The sequence below is a fragment of the Fringilla coelebs genome, assembly GCF_963513975.1.
Source record: "Fringilla coelebs genome assembly, chromosome: 2".
Lineage (NCBI taxonomy): Eukaryota > Metazoa > Chordata > Aves > Passeriformes > Fringillidae > Fringilla > Fringilla coelebs.
This window is the reverse complement of record NC_140029.1, coordinates 1,383,291-1,402,732: the sequence shown is the minus strand read 5'-3', so window position 1 is coordinate 1,402,732 and position 19,442 is coordinate 1,383,291.

Here is a 19,442-nt window from a genome sequence, read left to right as displayed (position 1 = left end):
CCCCATCGTCCTGCACGCTCAGCTCTGAGCTGGTTCAGAGAATCCCAGAATCCTGGAATGTCCTGAGCTGAATGAACCCACCAGGATCATCAATCCCACCCTGCCCTGCCCAGAGCCCACCAAGCCCAGCCTGGGCATCCCTGGCAGCGCTGGCCAAAGGCTCCTGGAGCTCTGGCAGCCTTGGGGCCGTGCCCATTGCCTGGGCAGCCTGGGCAGTGCCAGCACCCTCTGGGGAAGAGCCTTGCCCTAAAATCCAACCTAAACCCCTCCTGGCCCAGCTCCAGCTGCTCCCTGGATCCCATCAGGTCACAGGAGCAGTTCCATGTTTCACCAGCCATGGGGACAGGGGACTGATCCCACGAGGATTTAAAGGTGACCCAGCTGGAGGGGTTTGTTCTTTGAAAAAAGTGCCTTCTAGAACACTGGGGGTTGACCCTTAATTTGTTCAGTTTTTACATTAAGCTGGGAAAAGTAAATGGATTTTCCAATCCAATCAGATTTATTTTGTTCTAGCCTGTTGGGGAATTCACCTTCCCAAGGAGGTGGAGCAGCAGAGATGCAAACACTACACAGAATTCCTCTCTGGACACCTTGTCCTGTGTGCTCAGACATCCCCAACTCTGGGAATGTTTCTTTTTACAACCACCAGAAGTTCTGCTGGATGTTAAAATGTTATTTTTGCACCCACTTTGCTGACAGCCAGAAGGTTCCTTTCCTTGGAGGAGAGGGGATCTCAGGGAGGATTCTGCCATGGGCTATGAAACATCAAAGCCAATCTTTTTCCTACTTCTCTCCCAGAAACCAACAGCTCTGAAATGCAGTCCCTGATGCAGAGCTGCCTTCAGGGCAGCACAAGCTCGTTATAACAGGCTAGAACAAAATAAATATGATTGGATTGGAAAATCCATTTACTTTTCCCAGCTTAATGTAAAAATGGAATGAATTAAGGGTCAGCTCCCAATGTCCCAAGAACCACTTGTTTCAGAGAACAAATCCCTCCAGCTTGTTCACCTTTCATCCTCTTGGGATCAGCCCCTGTCTGCTCTGGAGCTGAGCCCTCAAATTCAGCAATTTTCCTTTGCTTTCACTGGGCTGGGAGCTGGGATTTTCCTTGACCTGCTGCAGAGCCCAGAGGAGGCTCCAGGATGAGCAGAGGGCTGGAGAAGCTCTGCTGGCAGGAAAGGCTGGCACAGCTGGCATTGCTCACCTGCACAGGAGAAGCTTTGGGGTGACCTTAGAGCCCTTTCCAATGTTCAAAAGAGGTTTTGAAAAGGAGGAAGAGGGATTTTTTATACGGACAGAGAGTGACAGGACAAGGGGGAATGGTTTCAAACTGCCAGAGGGCAGGGCTGGGTGGGATCTTGGCAATGAGGAATTGTTCCCTGGCAGGGTGGGCAGGGCTGGGATGGAATTCCATCCCTGCATCCCTGGCAGTGCCCAAGGCCAGGCTGGACACTGGGGCTGGAGCAGCCTGGGGCAGTGGGAGGTGTCCCTGCCATGGCAGGGCTGGGATGATCCTTAAAATCCCAACCATTCTGTAATTCCACCATACAGGAAAGCAAAACCAGCCCTGAGCAGGGTTAGAGAGTGCCTGGATGTACAATTAACCCTCACTCACCAGGTACTGCCATCCTCCAGATTCCCAAGGCAGTCAGGGTTTGTGCCATTCCATGGGAATGACCTCAGCACTGCAATGATCCCTGAGCAGAGGCCACCAGAGCAGATAGGACATTTCTGTCTGGATGATGCTTCTGGAAGGAGGATGGAGCATTATTGAGTAATCCTGATCTGCTCTTCCACCCTTAAATACACTTCTAATCCAGCTCTGGGTGTGTCCTAACAAAGCTGGGCTCAGGGTGGGCTCAAGCCCTGTGTGAGGCACCATTGGTTGAATTTTTTGCACCCCAGCAGCATATTCTGAGTTTTTTTCTGATTCTTACGTGAATTTTGGAAAAGAAAATCCCCACAAAAATATCCCAGAAACATCTGGAAAGAGGATCCTCCATGAGGAAAGAGCCCCATCCCCATGGACACTGGATTTTACAGGTGCCCAGCCCATGACTGCTGAATGGTGAGCCAGGAGCATTTCCCAAAGGGCTCCACTGATCTGGAATTTTCCCTGGGGTTTGCCAAAGTGTCCCCAAGATGTGGGATTGATGGCCACCTCCTGCAGGACTGTCCCCACATTTTTTGGGCTCCCGTTGCCAGATCCCCCCTGCTGCCACTTCTGAGGGTCCCCTGAGGGATCAGCAGCTGCAGGAGGTGGTTGATGATTTTTCCAGGGGCAGATTTGGGCTGCAATTCCACCTTTCCTGTGCTCACATGGAGCAAGGTGGCTCAGAGGAGCTCCTCCCTGCTGTGAACACCTCCCAGATGTTGAGCACTGGGCAAATTCAGCTCTGCACAGGGGATGGGGCATCCCAGCCCGTCCTCAGGGTTTTCCTGGAGGGAATGGGGAGGCTGGGACTCCCCTGGACACAGGAGGACCCCTGGGTGTTGTGCTGTGAGAAGGTTTCTCACGTGACCCCCATGTGCCAGGCAGGAGCAAACAGCAGCTGAGTTTGGCAGGGGCCTTAAAAACATTTCCCATCTTGCTTGACAAGTGTCCATGAGATGGGAAAGAATTCCTCCCTGCCTGTTAGGAAACCTCAGCCCCAAACCTCCTCCTCCAGCACTGAAGCTGGCTGGTTGTTCCAGCAATTTCTCCCAAGCAGCACGTCCCACCTTCATCCCTGGCTGCTCTGGTTTTAATTTGTGTATCCTCAGGGTCTCCTCTGGAGGTCCCATCACAACAACCAGCCCTGGTGGCTGCTTTGAAGTTGCACCTGGCACTTGTGAGTCATCCCAGTAGGAAGGGCTGGGGTTGGGAAAGAGCTGGAATGTGCAGCTCATCCTTTAACACCGACTTTGGGTTGGTGGGGATGGCAGGGAAATGTCTCAAGTGCAGGAGGGGCCTGACATGGGGCAGATTTTGATTTTCCATCTCACCAGAGGCATCCAGAAGTGTCCTTTTCCATTCCCTGGGTTTTCCATGGAGGCAGGATTTGCCTGCTGGGAGCTGTGAGGAGTTTGAGCCTTTCCCTGGGCTGTACCCCGAGCCCTGTGGGCAGCAGGGCAGGGAGGGGGCTCTGCCCTCTGCTCTGCTCTCCTGAGATCCCACCTGGAGCAATCCTGGATGTGGAGGCTGGAGCAGATCCAGAACACAGCTCCTGAAGGGGCTGGAGCCAGGCTGGCAGAGCTGGGAATGCCCAGCCTGGGGGAGAGGAGGGGGTGTGGAGACCTCTCAGCAAATCCCAGGGTCTGAAGGGGCTCCAGGGAACATGGAAAGGGATTTTTCATCAAAAACTGGGGGGACAGCACACAGGGAATGGCTGCCAGTGCCAGAGGGCAGGGCTGGGTGGGATCTTGGCAATGAGGAATTGTTCCCTGGCAGGGTGGGCAGGGCTGGGATGGAATTCCATCCCTGGATCCCTGGCAGTGCCCAAGGCCAGGCTGGACACTGGGGCTGGAGCAGCCTGGGGCAGTGGGAGGTGTCCCTGCCATGGCAGGGGTGGCTCTGGGGGGGATTTGGGGTCCCTCCATCCCAAACATTCCATGGTCCCATGACTCTGTGTGCCCCCACATCCCTGGGCTCTGGCCAGCACCAGGTGGGACCTGCAGGGATGGCCAGGGGTTGTTCCTGCCCCTGAGATGGTGGCAGTGACCCTGACACCCTGAGGGTTTCCCAGCCCATTCCATGACTGTCTCCTCCATCCCAACAGGGATATCTCCCACTCCTTCCCACTCACCTGCTCCTCAGGCAGCCAGGAGTTGTTCCTGTGGAAAACTTTCTGCTCCAGGAGAGCAGGAACGTGAAAATTCTGCTACAAGCACTTCTTTTCTCACTCACACCTGTGGCTACCACAGGATACCCGAGGGGTTCCAGGGATTCTGGTCCGCCCTGTGTGATGCTCCTGCTCCCCCAGAAATCCCCAGACTCCAGGGCTGGCCCACAACCTGCAGCATTCCCAGGCTCCTGCAGGATGAAAGGCCCTCCTCCCACGTGGCTGAGTTATCATTATTTGTTGTTATCCTCTCCCTGATCCACTTGGGAAGACAGATGTGCATTCCTTCCCCCCCTCCCTTCCCCGAGAACTGATGAAACATGAAAATCACTTCTTAGGGGGAAAAAAAAAACCAAAAAAACCAACCACAAAGTCACCACAATTCATTGGGAGCTCGTTGGTTCCTAATCTCTGAAAATGAGCCAGGTCAAACAGCCAGGGCTCCTCTGATAAATTGTTATTCTTGGGGATTGCATCCTTCCATGGAAAAGTACTGGGCTGGCTCTGGGAGCTCCTCTCAGCCTGGCAGCAGCATCCAGCAGTGGAAAATTGCAGAGTTCCAGCTGCAGGGAGAGTGTTCAGGGCAGTATTTTCACATCTTTGGCTCCACACAGGCTTCCCTGGGGAAAACAGGGCTGGGAGCTCCTGAGCTGGGCACGGGGAGGCTGCTGCCCTGAAATGAGGGGCTGGATGAAAGAAACAGGAGCAAAAGAGAGCTCTGAGTTTGTGGAGTGCTCAGCTGGAGAGACAGGGAGGTTCCAGAGGGAATGCCTGGGAATTCTCCCTGCAGCAGAGCTTAGGGGTGCAGCTCCAGCTGAATTCCCTCTCCCTCTGAGGTGTTTATTCCCTTATTCCCACTCCCTGAGGTGACATTTGACAAGTCCTGGAGCCAGGGCTGGCTTTCCTCGGGAACACCCACCCTGGGGGCTGCTGGAGGGAGGAATTCCCTGCTGGAATTTCTGAGGGCTGTGGCAGCAACAAAAGGCACCAGGACAGTGGAGCAGGTGGGGATTGTTCCACTGCTCCGTGGAATCTCCCAGGGTGATTCCCAGGGACCTTGCAGGGAAAAGGCTCTGTCCTCTCCTTTTGGCTCTGGGAGGTCTCACCCCAGTGGGAGAATCAGCAAATCCCACAATGGTTTGGGGTGAGAGGGGTTTTAGGGATCACCCATCCCACCCTGCCAGGGCAGGGACACCTCCCACTGCCCCAGGCTGCTCCAGCCCCAGTGTCCAGCCTGGCCTTGGGCACTGCCAGGGATGCAGGGATGGAATTCCATCCCAGCCCTGCCCACCCTGCCAGGGAACAATTCCTCATTGCCAGGATCCCCCCCAGCCCTGCCCTCTGGCACTGGGAGCCGTTCCCAGCCGGGTTTGGACAGGGATCACCTTCCAGGGATGGCTCTGGAAGGAACCTGGACACCGGGAGTGAGTCCTGAGGGGGTGGAATTAAAACCACAAGGGGAGGGCAGAGGGAATCAGAGCAGGAATAATAAAACCTGGATTTGGGTTGGGGGAACTTAAAGCTCATCCCATCCCATGGCAGGGACACCTCCCACTGTCCCCAGTGTCCAGCCTGGCCCTGGGCACTGCCAGGGATCCAGGGATGGAATTCCATCCCAGCCCTGCCCACCCTGCCAGGGAACAATTCCTGCCCAAAGCAAGCTCTCAGTGTGCCAGGCCTGTCTGTTTTCCCAAACATTCCTTCCTCCAAGTTTTTGGGGTGCTTCCCTGCTCTGCCATCGCTGGCACTGGCAGCACCTCGTGCCTCTGATGTGTTTGTGACATCCCCAGAGCCACTGGGGGTGAAACCTGGGTGTGCTCCAAGCTCTCCTGCCACCCCAGGACACTGCTGGGCTGCCAGAGGAATCCAGAGGGTGCCAGAGCAGGATGCTGCCAGTTTTTGTTGCTGATTCCCTCTCGTGACAGGCACGAGGATGTGCATGGACAGGCAGCACGCAGGCAGCTCTGCATCTCCCACATTTTTAAAAATCTCAGTCTGTGTCAGTGGTTCTGGGTCGAGCAGCCACCTCAGAGTGATGTTTTTTGGGGAAGGTTTGCCTGGATGAGTTCAGTCATTCCCAAGAATAAGAATGATGTTGATTTCTCTATGCTGCATTAAAAACAAAATTATTCCAGAGGTTCTGCTGGGAAGCTTTGGTGTTTCCATGCTTGGATTTTGCAGGGGGATGCCACGGGGTCAGGGCTGTGCCTTCTGCTGTTTTTCCAAGGTAAACTGCCCCTGTTTGTCTCGCTCCCAAAATTTCACAGGTGTGTGTAGCCCAAAACTCATCCCTGAGGAATGTTCAGACCGTGACTTCAGGAGATCAGGAGAAGTTTGGAGCTGGCTTGGGAACGCTGCTGTGTTTGGCACAGAGGCTGAGGGCAGAAAAAAGGGGTTGGGGCCTCCAGAAATTAGAATTTCTGGAGGGATTTTTCTGGATTAAGACTTCTTCCCTCTGGTAGGAATGTCCTTCCACTCCCTCTCCCCTGCCAACAAGAACACAGATCTGCCCTGGGAGTCTGGAGGGCCACCACTGCTCATCCTCAGGGACTGCAAGTTATTCCCAAACCAGCCAAAACCTTTTCCCTCAGTGGGACCAAACCAAGCCCTGGCCCTCATTTTGGGTTTGAAGAGGACCAAATCCCCTGGGAATCTTGGGGGGGGGAGAGAAAAGATTCAAAAAGCATTTTTTAAACATTTCTTTAGCCATTGTGTCCCTGCCCTGTTATCCCAGGTCACGGTGTTTTGACTAACTGGGGAGGCAGTGGAGCTCTCCACCTCAAAACAAGGCTCCAAAATTCCAGTGCACAGCAAAACAGCTTGGTTTGGGTTTTGATCTTGCACTGGGATTCAGCCTGAGCAGTGTTTTTCCTGCTTTATCTCCATGATAAGCACTGGACACTGGCTGATAGGACACCTGGAAACTGTTTTGTTGCTGGAGAGTTCCAGAGCCTTCCTTTCCTCACTGATGGGGCAGCTGGAGGCTGACAAGGATCAGGGAGCTCTGCACACCTCAGGGTCATTCCCATTTGTTTCATTCCTGGTTTTTTCCCCACCCTGGGGACTGACAGCCCTTCCCTTGCTGGTTCTTCTCTACTCCTCCATCCCACCTCAGGAGCCTTTGGGCAGCCAGAGGAATCTTTCTTGTGGTGTGTCATTATTTACATGCCCAGTTTGAGTCATAGCTCCAATTAATGCAAATTTACCTCCAATTAATGCAAATTTACCCCCAGTCTTGTTTAATCTCCTCCTGCCAGGCTCACCGACCTGGCTGCAGGTTTCCTGCTGGTTGATCCCAAAACTCCCCCTATTTGACACCTCCTAAGAGCTGCCTGGATTGCTGAGTGCTGAACTACTCCAGAGCAGGATTTGGGAATTAATTTTGTTTATAATTCCTGGATTTTGTGTACGAGCTCTCCTATGAAGTCTCTGCTCATCAGCAGAGGTAAAAATAGGATTTATCCTGCTTTAAGGAGCCAATAAAGATGGAAAAAACAAGGAGTCCTATCTTCACAGGAGAGAAAAAAACTTGGGGGCTGCTTCTAAACACTCCTTGCCCCGAGCTGCCATGGCAGGAGCCCCATCCCATTTTCCAGCTGGAAAAGCAGTCAGTAAAAACACCTTTTATTGGGAATTGCCCCAGCACAGGCTGGAGAAGCTCTGGGCACCCCCCTGGGAATTGTTTCGTGTGGATTTAGGAAGCACTTGGATATTCTTCAAGCAAAGGCACAAAGGGTGAGTTGGGTTATTCCAAAAATATGGAAAATTGCTGCTCCTGGCACTGCATCCTGCCTGTGCTGGGCCTTCCATCCACACCCTGCAGGCAGGGAATGCCAGGCACCTCCAGGCTCAGGGGGGTTAAAATCCAGGCAGGTGTAAAAAAAACAGTCAGGTTTTAAATCCAGACAGGTTTACAAAACCAGTCAGGTTTAAAAAACCAGTCAGGTTTAAAAAAAAACAGGTTTAAAAAAAACAGGTTTTAAAAACTGCTCAGGTCTCCAAACTGCCCATGCTCACGTGGAGGCCTCCACACCCCAATGAAATTCCAATTAATATAAATTTGCACCTCAAATTTTGTCCAATCTCCTCCTTCCAGGCTCAGATCCCTCTGAACTGACTGAAGATCCCTCTGGATCTCAGTTTATCCTGGGATTTGTGTGCCCTCCCCTCTGCTCCTTGCAGAGCTGGAGGGAATCCATGGATATTTCCCTTCCTTCCCCCTCCTTGGAAAACTCAGTCTCAGCCTTAGGAAAGTGCTGGTGAGGACTGGCCAGGTTTTAATCTGCTTTTAAATTGGCCAGGTTTGAAACTTGAGTAGTTCCAGTGTCATGCTCAAGTTTTTCTTTGTGGAAACCAAACAGGAATATCTAAACAAGAATATAAACTGGGCAAACTGGTGCCTATGAAAGAAAAACCAAACAGTGACATTTCAACAAGGAAAAGTAACATTTAAAAAATGAAAAATAACATTAAAAAATAAAATAATTCACAGCCAAGGAGCCTCTGCTATGGTACTGAACTGCTGATATTTGCTAAAAGCAATGGGACTGTTTATTTAAAAGTAAAAAGGTCTGTAGCATAAAAATAAAGAAAAAAAGAGTTTATATATATTTTTATATATTAAAAATCTATATTATATATATTATTTTTATATTTTCTAATATGTGTTTTATAATAAGATATATAAATATATAATGATTATATATTATATGTTATATAATATTATATATTATATGTATATATATGTAATAATATATATGTACTAATATATATTTCTAATCTATATTATATAAAAATATGTAAATTTTATATATACTTCTATCTATCTATCTATCTATCTATCTATGTTTATACATTTATTTATTTATATATAGGGGTTTATATATGAGGGTTATATATATATATATATGCATTAGAGTTAATATATGTATATATATATATAATGTATAGGAGGTTTTATATACAGGGGTCTGTATATAAATAGCTGTGTGACAAATATTAATGTATAAATTTAACAGTGACCTGGCTGTTGCAGTGCTGTGTCACGTGTAAAGCAGATTTACCCCATATTTACAGTGATAATGCTGCACAGGTTTTCAGGCTTAAGTGATGCTAAAGGGACAAATTACAGCCCAAATTGCTTCAAAAATAATTTCCCTGTGTTCCCCTGGATCCCTGGCAGTGCCCAAGGCCAGGCTGGACACTGGGGCTGGAGCAGCCTGGGACAGGTGTCCATGGCAGGGGTGGGATGGGATGAGCTTTAATGGCCCTTCCACCCCAAACCAGTCTGGAATTCTGTGACTGATGGAATTTGCTGAATTTAACTTTTTCCAGGTGTTTCTCTTGTCCCATCCCCTGTCTCCCCCTTTGGATGTGTTGGATTCCAAGCTCATTGTTGGGGTTCATTCTCTTCCAGGAGTTGTTTTTCCACGATTTTCGTGCCCTGGAGGGTGGGATCTCATCTGGAACTCCATGAGGAGCAAAAGGCTCCTCCAGCCCTGGCCCAGATAAATTCCTGTGCGAGGGCAGCAGGCTCTGCTGGCTCGGAGCCTGCAGCAGGAATTGTGTCTGTCCAGGGCTGCTGAGGCAGCACTAAATCCAGTAAATCAGGGTAAAGCTGAGGGAGAAGGGTGTGAGCAGAGCCAGAGCCAGCACAGCCATTCCCTCTGTGCTCAGCTCAGGTGGCAAACAGAATTTCTGGGCCTTTTTTCTTCTGAAGGAGGAAGAAATCCCCCTCCTCTGGAGGCTTTCCTCTGGCAGAGGTTCCAAGGCTCCAGGATGGAGCCCAGAGAAGCTGTGGCTGCCCCTTGAGTGCCCAAGGCCAGGTCAAACAGCAGCCTGGGGCAGTGGAAGTGTCCCTGGATGGAAATGGATCTTTAAGGTCCCTTCCAGCCCAAACCATTCCATGATGTCTCCTGGCACAGCTCCATGATGAAGGGCCAGGTCACTGCTGGTGTTTCCACAGGGAAATGGGGAGAGGAATCTCCTCAGGTGTCTTTGTGGGGCACAGGCCCTGTCCTGTCCCCATGGCTGCCCAGTGTCCCCAGGCACAGAGATCCTGAGCAGGACCTGTGGGAAGCTGTCCCTGCTCATTCCTGGTGGTGGGAATTGATGATCTGCGAGGCTCAGCCCAAAGCATCCAGGGATTCCTCTGGATGGTGCCTGTGAGGCTGAGCCAGAGCAGGGGCTGGGCAGAGCCCCAGAACAAAGCAGGGATTTATCCAAAGGATCTCCTGCATGGACCCACCTGGGGCAGCACCAGAGCCCAGCCAGGGCTGCACCCAAGATGACCCAAAACGGCCCCAAAATGCCCGGCCGGGCACGGGGTCTCTCCCTGGGATCAGCTCTGCTCCATTTGCACCTTGCAGTTCATTGTCCCATCCCAGCTTCAGCCCCTGCAGTCCCACCCTGCTTGTTTTTCTCTCTGCAGCCCACGGGGTTTGTGCTCCTGGCTGAGATTTGGCTCATTTGTCCTTGGTGCCCAGCTGGAGCAGGAATTGTTTTGTCTCCCTGCTCTGTGCACAGAGCTCACCATCCCATAATATGAACCCAGACCCACACACTAGAGCAGCACAGAACTGAAAACACCCCCATGAGGGGAGGCCAGCTCAGGCTGGGAGTGGGATAAATGTACCAGGAGCGCTTTTAGTCCTGGGATTGTTTTCTCCTGGCAGGAATCAGGGAGTGAAACGTTTCAGTGCTCCCTCTCCCAGAACAGCCCTGCCCTCCCTGGCTGCCCTGAGCAGGGCTGGGGCTGCTCCAGTGACACCACCCCAAATGCCACCCCAAAAATCACCCACCCCAAAGGAGAGCCCAGCAATCCTGAGGGCAGGAACTGAACGTTTGGGATAAGCCTGGGGGCTGAGGGAAGACCCTTTTTTGGGGGGATTTTTGGCTGGCAGTGAGGGTGGAACAGGGGCCCAATCCCATCCCAAGCCCAGGAATCTGTCTGGACACCAAAATGAAACCTTGGGGAAATGTGTTCAGCTCAGCCAGGTGGAGCAATTCCATGAAAATCGGTTTGTGTGGGAACTGCTGCAGGCCCCAGGCTGCAGGGGTCACTCCCAGTGGGATCAGGGGTCACTCCCAGTGGGATCAGGGGTCATTCCTAATGGGATCAGGGGTCATTCCCAGTGCGATCAGGGATCATTCCCAGTGGGATCAGGGGTCATTATTCCCTACAGGATCAGGGGTCATTCCTGGTGGGATCAGGGGTCATTCCCAGTGGGATCAGGGGTCATTCCCAGTGGGATCAGGGGTCATTATTCCCAACAGGATCAGGGATCACTCCCAGTGGGATCAGGTGTCATTCCTAATGGGATCAGGGGTCATTCCCAGTAGGATCAGGTGTGATTCCTGGTGAGATGAGGTGTCATTCCCAGTAGGATCAAGGGTTACTCCTGGTGGGATCAGGTGTGATTCCCAGTAGGATCAGGTGTGATTCCCGGTGGGATCAGGTGTCATTCTAGGTGGGATCAGGTGTGATTCCCAGTAGGATCAGGGGTCATTCCTGGTGGGATCAGGGGTCATTATTCCCAACAGGATCAGGTGTCATTCCCAGTGGGATCAGGTGTCATTATTCCCAACAGGATCAGGTGTCATTCCCAACAGGATCAGGTGTGATTCCCAGTAGGATCAGGTGTCATTCACAGCAGGATCAGGTGTGATTCTCAGTAGGATCAGGTGTGATTCCCAGTGGGATCAGGTGTCATTCCCAGTGGGATCAGGAGTCATTCCCAACAGGATCAGGTGTGATTCCCAGTGGGACAAGGGGTCATTCCCAGCAGGATCAGGTGTCATTTCCAGTGGGATCAGGGGTCATTCCCAACAGGATCAGGAGTCATTCCCAACAGGATCAGGTGTGATTCCTGGTGGGATCAGGGGTCATTATTCCCAACAGGATCAGGTGTGATTCCCAGTGGGATCAGGGGTCATTCCCCATGGGATCAGGTGTCATTCCTGGTGGGATCAGGTGTCATTCCCAGTGGGATCAGGGGTCATTCCCAACAGGATCAGGAGTCATTCCCAACAGGATCAGGTGTCATTCCCAGTGGGATCAGGGGTCATTCCCAACAGGATCAGGTGTCATTCCCAGTGGGATCAGGTGTCATTCCCCATGGGATCAGGTGTCATTCCTGGTGGGATCAGGTGGGATTCCCAGTGGGATCAGGGGTCATTCCCAACAGGATCAGGTGTCATTCCCAGTGGGATCAGGTGTCATTCCCCATGGGATCAGGTGTGATTCCCAGTGGGATCAGGGGTCATTCCCAGTGGGATCAGGTGTCATTCCCCATGGGATCAGGTGTGATTCCTGGTGGGATCAGGTATCATTCCCAGTGGGATCAGGTGTGATTCCCGGTGGGATCAGGTGTCATTCCCCATGGGATCAGGTGTGATTCCTGGTGGGATCAGGGGTCATTCCCAGTGGGATCAGGTGTCATTCCCCATGGGATCAGGTGTGATTCCTGGCGGGATCAGGTGTCATTCCCACACAGAAAACCAGCAGGTGCCAGATCCCTCTGGATGCTGTTCCAGGCCTGCCATGCAGGGATGGCTTTTCTCACAGCAGGCAGAGGAAGCTGCTCTGGCTGGGGGCATTGCCACCGATCCCAGGTGGAATTCTGGAGGATTTGTCACCTTCTGCCGAGCAGGGAGAGCTCCCAGCACTCCGTGTTCCTCTGGCAGCCTGAAGTGAGCCTCCTGATGCATTCCTGTAGAGCCATGGAGCCTCCTGAGCTGCAGGGACCCGCAAGGATCAGCCAGTCCTGCACAGACACCCCAACAATCCCACCCTGTCCCTCAGAGCAGTGGCCAAATATCCAGATTTTTTTGCCTTTTTTCCCCCCCAGTCACTGTTTTTCAGAGCAGAGGTGAATTTTGCTTCAAAAACAAAGGCAGTTCTTCACATGAAACCCCAAAAATGTCATCTTTTGCTAACTAAAGATTTCTGAGGGATACTTTTATGCTCAACAACAATGAACTAAGAAGGGGTTGGGAAATGAACATTTTCTCTGTTTTCTCATTCTTTTGGATGAAGCCAATTGTAAAATTTAAAAAAAATCATAAAGAAAAAAAAAATAATTTTTTGGGGTAATGAATGGTAAATTATTCATGACTTTTTGGAAGAAGAAATAACAATGTGCCTTCTGTGAATATCAAGTCCAAGTAACCTTAGGGGGATGGGTTGGGCAGCGTGAGTCACACACAGGTTTTGAATTATTGATGTTCTCCAACTGCCAGAGCTCTGCCCTGAGTGTCCCAGGCCCTCCCAGGCAGGTGGATGAGTTCCTGCAGATCCACATGATGGAGGAATTTGGGGCCCTGCTGGGTTTTGAACAACCTCTCTTTGCCAAAGCCCTGCTTTGCCCAGGGGCTGCGTGCTCAGCATTGCTGTGAGGATGGAAACATTTCCATGTGTCCCACCTGGAATGTTCCTTGAGGGCACCTTCAGTCTGGGAGAGGGAAATGGAGGAGATTGGGATGGGAAAAGGCATGGAGGTGGTTGTGAGGAGTGCATCCCATGGGGCTCCCAGGCACAGTGTCCCTGTTTCCTGAGGCACAGCCCCACGCCCTGGGCAGCTCTCCATTGTTCCTGGTCATTCCCAGCCTTCCCCATTTGCTCCAAACCATCCAACCCCTGCAGAGATTCCTCCCTGATGGATTTGTTTAACTCCACTTTGCTTTAATTCCTGGAGCAGGGAAGTGCTGAGATGAACCCAACCTTTCTGGAAGAGCTCCTGCTCTGAGGAAGGCTCTCCAAGGGGAATTCCAGTGGTCAGCAGCCCTTGGAATGCTGGGGAGCTTCATCCTTGTGATTGATGAAGGCAGGAGAAGCTTTGACCAATCCTCTGTTATGAACAGAATTCTGAGCAGAACCCTCCCTGAGTTCTGCAGCTTTCCTCTCACTTTCTGCAAACAGGGAGAGATTTGCCAGGGAATTCTGTGGGAGGAGAATCAGCCCTGAACAGGGAATTATCAGCTGTCCATAAAGACCAACTCCAGTGATCATTTCCCCTTTGGCAGGGCCGTGGTTTGTGCTGAAAGCACTCCCAGGTTGTTCCAGTTTCCAGAGATGGGATGTGACCTCCAGCAGGGAAAGCCTGGATAATGGTGAATTATCAAATATTCTGGGAAAGGATTCCTGCCTGGCAGGGTGGGCAGGCCCTGGCACAGGGTGCCCAGAGCAGCTGGGGCTGCCCCTGGATCCCTGGCAGTGCCCAAGGCCAGGCTGGACACTGGGGCTGGAGCAGCCTGGGGCAGTGGGAGGTGGCACAAAATGATCTTTAAGGTCCATTCCAACCCAAACCATTCCATGATTCCATGATTCTGCTACTGGGAGAATCAGCAGGACGACTCTGCCAAGGTGACAGGGGAGGTTGTGCTGGAGTTTTTTAGAAGGAAACTCTGGGAATCATCTCCAGGCTGGGGAATTTCAGGAGTCACCACCAAGCTCTGCACAGACCTGCTCGTATTTCCTCCTCCCTGTGCCTGTGGTCATCCCAGCAGTGAGTAAATCTTTGGAATGGGAAGAGCCTCTGTCCCAGGCCATTCCTGAGGGGAAGCTGTGGCACCAGGGTGGCCTTGGAAGGTGTGACAAAAGGGGATGTGTGTCACAAGCTGCAGGATTCAGGATTTAGCAGGAGGTGATAACCTTATTTCTAATCAGAAAAGATCATATGAGCACATTGCATGATCACATTTGGGCTATTTGTTATTATGGATTACAATGAATTGAAATCCTTGCCATGTGTTCCTGCAAAAGGGGATTTTGTTACTGCTGTGGGAAGGACAGGGCTGAGCTGGTGACACTGCATGGCAGTGGCTCTGCTGGCTGGATCCCATCAGGTCAGCAGAACCCCAGGATCACCAAGGCTGGGAAAACCCTCCAGGATCACCCAGCCCCACCAGCATCACCCCAATCCCTGTCCCTGTCCCCAAGGCCACATCCAGGCTGCTCTGGGACAATTCCAGGCACTCCAAACCTCCCTGGGCAGCTCCTGCCAAGGCCTGACCACTCTGCCAGGGACATTTTCTGTCCCAGTCTCCAACCTGAGCCTGCCCTGGTGCCATTTGGGGCCATTTCCTCTCCTCCTTTCCCTGCCCCTCCTGTCAGGAGCTGTGCAGAGCAGTGAGGTCCCCCCTGAGCCTCCTTTGCTCCAGGCTGAGCCCCTTCCCAGCTCCCTCAGGAGTTTTCCAGCCCTTCCCCAGCTCCATTCCCTTCCTTGGAAACACTCCAGCCTCTCCATGTCCTCTCTGAAGTGAGAGTTTCAAACTCTTCCCCGGATTTGATGGAGTGCAGCTTGGTGTGACACGAGGTGACAAAGGTCTGGCTGAGCCCTTGAGCAGGAATCCAGCCAGCTGAGGATGTTCCCACCCTCATTAATCCCTGAAGGGTTGTTTTTTCCCCCAGATTTCTGTGACATAAACCTGGGATTTGCAAGGAAAATACAGAAATAAAAGTCCAGGTGGAAGATTCTCTTTTTTTGCTGAGGTAAATGAGGGTTGTGGATGAGCTGGCTCAGCTGGGAAGTGTCTGGAGATGGGAACTTCCAAAGTCTGGGGGGGATGTCTGGGAAGCAGCTTGGCCAAATCTCAGTAAAATCTTCAAATAAATTAAATTTCAACTTTCTTGCCCAAATTGAAATGCAATTTTTCAATACAGTAAATTTAATCTTTCTGGCCCAAGTTAAAATACGATTTTACAATAAATGATGTCTAAACTCTCATTGCCCAGATTTTCAGTACAGCCTTTAAAATAAATCAAATTTCAACTTTCTTGTTTTAATTAAAATACAAATTTAAAATCAATTGAACTTCAACTTTCTTGCTTTAATTTAAATACCCTTTTAAAATACCTTAAATTTCAACTTTCTTGCCCAAATTTAAGCACCTGTTGGAGGCTGGGATGAATCCTGCCATGCACAGCAGCTGGCTCTGAGAAAAGCCTGACCTGGGGCTTTCCTGATCCTGACTCCAAGGGTTTGATGCACAAGCTGAGGAAGATTTTTGAAGACAAAAATTATGGCAGAGAATCCCAGGATGGGGGAGATTGGAAGGGCCTCCAGTGCTCACCTGGTGCCACCTCCCTGCTCCAGCAGGGGAAGTTTTTTCCTCTTTTTTTCCCCTTTTTCCTCGGTTTTTTCCCCTTTTTTTCTAGCTTTTCTGGAGTTGGTGTTCCAGAAACTACCACAGAAAAAACTATCCAAGGAAAAGCTGATTTCCCAGGCAGAAAAGCTGGCAGAGGGTTTGCTTTCAAAGGCAGGTACAGGATTTAACCCCCTCAGAAATCAGAAATCCCTGCCTCGGCCCAGCTGGGCACACAGAAGGTCTCTGTGGCCAGGAGCTGAAGCAATTTTCTAAAAAAGGACAACAAAACTTCATTCCTGCCTGTGAGAAAGGCCCAAATCCGGGGTTTTTTTGAGGCTCATCCCCAGCCAGACCCTGGGTAATGATCAGGTATCTCCAGGAGAGGAGTGCCAGGAGTGCCTGAGGGAGTAAAGCTGGGTTTAGGCATTGTGAAAAACACCAATCACTTGGTTTTAAAATTTTAAAGGTTTGATAGTAATAAAATGGTTATAAAAATAGTAATATTATTAGAGTAATAATAATAATAATTAAATTTGGATTAGGACAATATGAGACAATAAAAACAAAGAGTTACAGACAGTCCAGGTTCCTTTTCTGGGCAAAATAACCCCAAAAAGGCCCCACGTGAACAGAGGATTAACCCTTCAAACACCAGCCTGTTGCATATTCACACACCTCACCCCTGGTGCATCAATTCCATTCACACCCAGGATTCTGGCTGGGCACTCTCAGCTTCTTCCTCTGAATCCTGATGGCACCTTCCAGGTGGGAAGAAGTTCATTTCTTCTGATAATGGGGCAATAAATTCTCTTTCTCTGAGACATTCAGGTGTCCTGTGGCTGCCATCAGGTGTGAGTCCTTTCTTTAAAAGTATCTTACATAGCATAATTTCTATTTTAACATTTTGTTATAACCTAAAACTATATTTAGCACACTACTTAAGAGAATTAATTCAGCAGAACTTTCTAACATAATACACAGAATATTCATTTGAATATTTGCCAAAAGCCAATCATAAAAAACACATTTTTCACAGGGATGGGAGGGCTGGAGGAAGATCTGGGTTTAACAGAATATTGAGTTCTTTAGAGCAAGGTGTTGCTGCTTGCCTCCAGGCAAAAGCTTTGCTCTGGAGGAAGTTCCATGGGAGGAAAAGAAGATGAGTGGAGTGACTTCACCCCTCCAAAGTGGAGTCACCTGCAAGAGAAAAAAAAACAGAAATAGTTAAATGTGTCCTGGAAAAACAATCAGGACTGACAGGAGGGGGAGACTCAGGATCTGTGGGCAGGAAAATGTTTTCTGCCTTTGGTTCCTGCTTGTTTTTTCCTGGGAAACAGGACTTGGTGGGCACCCTTTGTAAATAGGATCTCACCAAAGGATCTCGCTGAAGCTGGCACTGATTTTTTTTTCCTCCTTCTGTAAACAAGACCAAGAGCAACTGATTCTAAGAGTGAGAGAGAATTTGCTCCTCAGGAATAAAAACATGAGTTGTTAGAATGAAAAAAAAGCCTCAAAAATATGATTTGTGGCCTGGTTTTTATTTAGATCGGGATGCAGGATAAGAAATCTCTATATTTGGCTTCAATTCTTGATGAGAGAAGTGAAAAAAAAAATTTAAAAAAAAAAAGGGGGGGAGGGGGCAGCAGAAGTGGGGAGCTGAGAAAATTTAGGTTCCAGGCACATTCACAGGAGCCCTTCCAAGATAAATGAAGCAATCTGTGGATGTTGAGCTGGGCTGGGATTTCCAGCCCCAGATGTGGAGGGAGGCTGAGAACACTTCACACAGCTGTGGAATCTGCCAGGAGCCTGAACCTCCCTTTGGAGCAGCAACCCGGGAAGGAAGCAGACAGAAAAAAAGGTGGAATTCAACTGCTGGGAGCTCTGTCAGTCCAGACTTGCTCCTGGGAGGCATCAGAGGCAAAAAAAAGCAACTGGAGCTTGTCTGGGAGATGTTTTCTCCTGGAAACTTTATTAAATTTGCCTCAGCAAGCAAGAGGATAATGCAGGAATCCAGGGAGGCTGTCCAGCTAATTGCTGGGGTGAGAATGAAGAGAAACTGGCCAGAAGAGGCTTGTTAGAACTTCCAAGCTGGCCAAGAGAGGGAACCACGGTTCCTGAGTGAAAATTCCCTGGAATCCAAGCTGCTGAGGTGCAGTTTGGGTGTGCAGAGGGGCGTCTGGGAGCTCTTCTTGGAGCTCAGGAGCTGAGCCTGGGGGCCTGAGCTCCTCCTGCACCTTGGACAGCAAGAGGCTGCCCAGTCCATGTGGAACAGAGGGAAGGGTGGTCTAAATTCCCCAATAAAATAAATTGTTAGGCTTGAAGAGCTTAGAGAATTTAAAGATTATCTCGTTCCATGGGCAGGGACATCTTCCAGTATCCCAGGTTGCTCCAAGCCCCATCCAAGCTGGCCTGGGGAACTTTCAAGGATGGGAATGCTGAGAAAATTAATGCACAAACACCAGGGGTTTATGTCCAAAGAGGAGACAGAGGAGTCCTGTTACTTTATTCCAATCAAGGGAGAGGCCATGGGGCATTCCCCTGGGATGTCTCCAATTTTTGGAGGACGCAGCCTCCTTTTTATCCCAATTTCCCAGTTGCATTTCCCTTCTCTCTTTCCCCATTTCTGAGGTACCTAAGAGGTTCAGACTTCCCAAAACACCTGATACCAGAGATTCCCCTCTAATGTATAATGCTTCCTTTTCATTTTTAATTCTTATGGAATTTAGGGGGTTTTTCCCCATTTCTGAGGTACCTGAGAGGTTCAGACTCCCCGAAACACCTGATACCGGAGATTCCCCTCTAATGTACAACCCTCCCTTTTCATTGTTAATTCTTATGGAATTTCGGGGTTTTCCTTCCCCCTTGTTTCTTTCATCTCTCAATGTCTAATTTCATTCACCAGCAAAGCTAAAGTTCATTAGTAAAAGCAAATCTCTGTTTCCATTCATCACTCAGTGGAATCCTTCCCATTGTTTCTTTTATCTCCCAGTGCTGGTTTTATCTCCCAGCAGACCCACAGCTGGTTTGCAAAGACAAATCTGCCATTCCTCTCAGGAATGTTCTCTACTCCTCACTGTGCCTTCTCTTTGCTGGCAGGGAGGTGCAACCCCTGAGATGTGGAGGATGGAGAAGTCCTTCCAGCTGTGGCTTTCCCCAGGATTTCCAGTTTATTCCTGCACTGAACTGGGAGCTGGCCCTGCCATGGCTCCATCTCCAGCCCCTTGCAGAGCCCTGGTGGCCACCACAGCTGAGATGGGAGCTGGGAATGCCCCATGGAAGCAGCCCTGGGATGGTGGGATCAGGGAAAGCTGCTTGGAGCCTCGGCTCACAGAGGAGGAACTGCAGCTGATTTCTCACATCCACGAATCCTGATGTGAGCAGATGTTCTGCAGGATGTGGGAGGGCCAGACAATCCTGGAGGATTTCAGGCTCTCCTGTTTGGGCAGCTCCCAAGGGAAGGACTGGTGAAAGAATTTGTTTGGACAGTTCCTAAAATAAAGGGACCCTGGGCCAGAGTGTTGAGGGAATAGA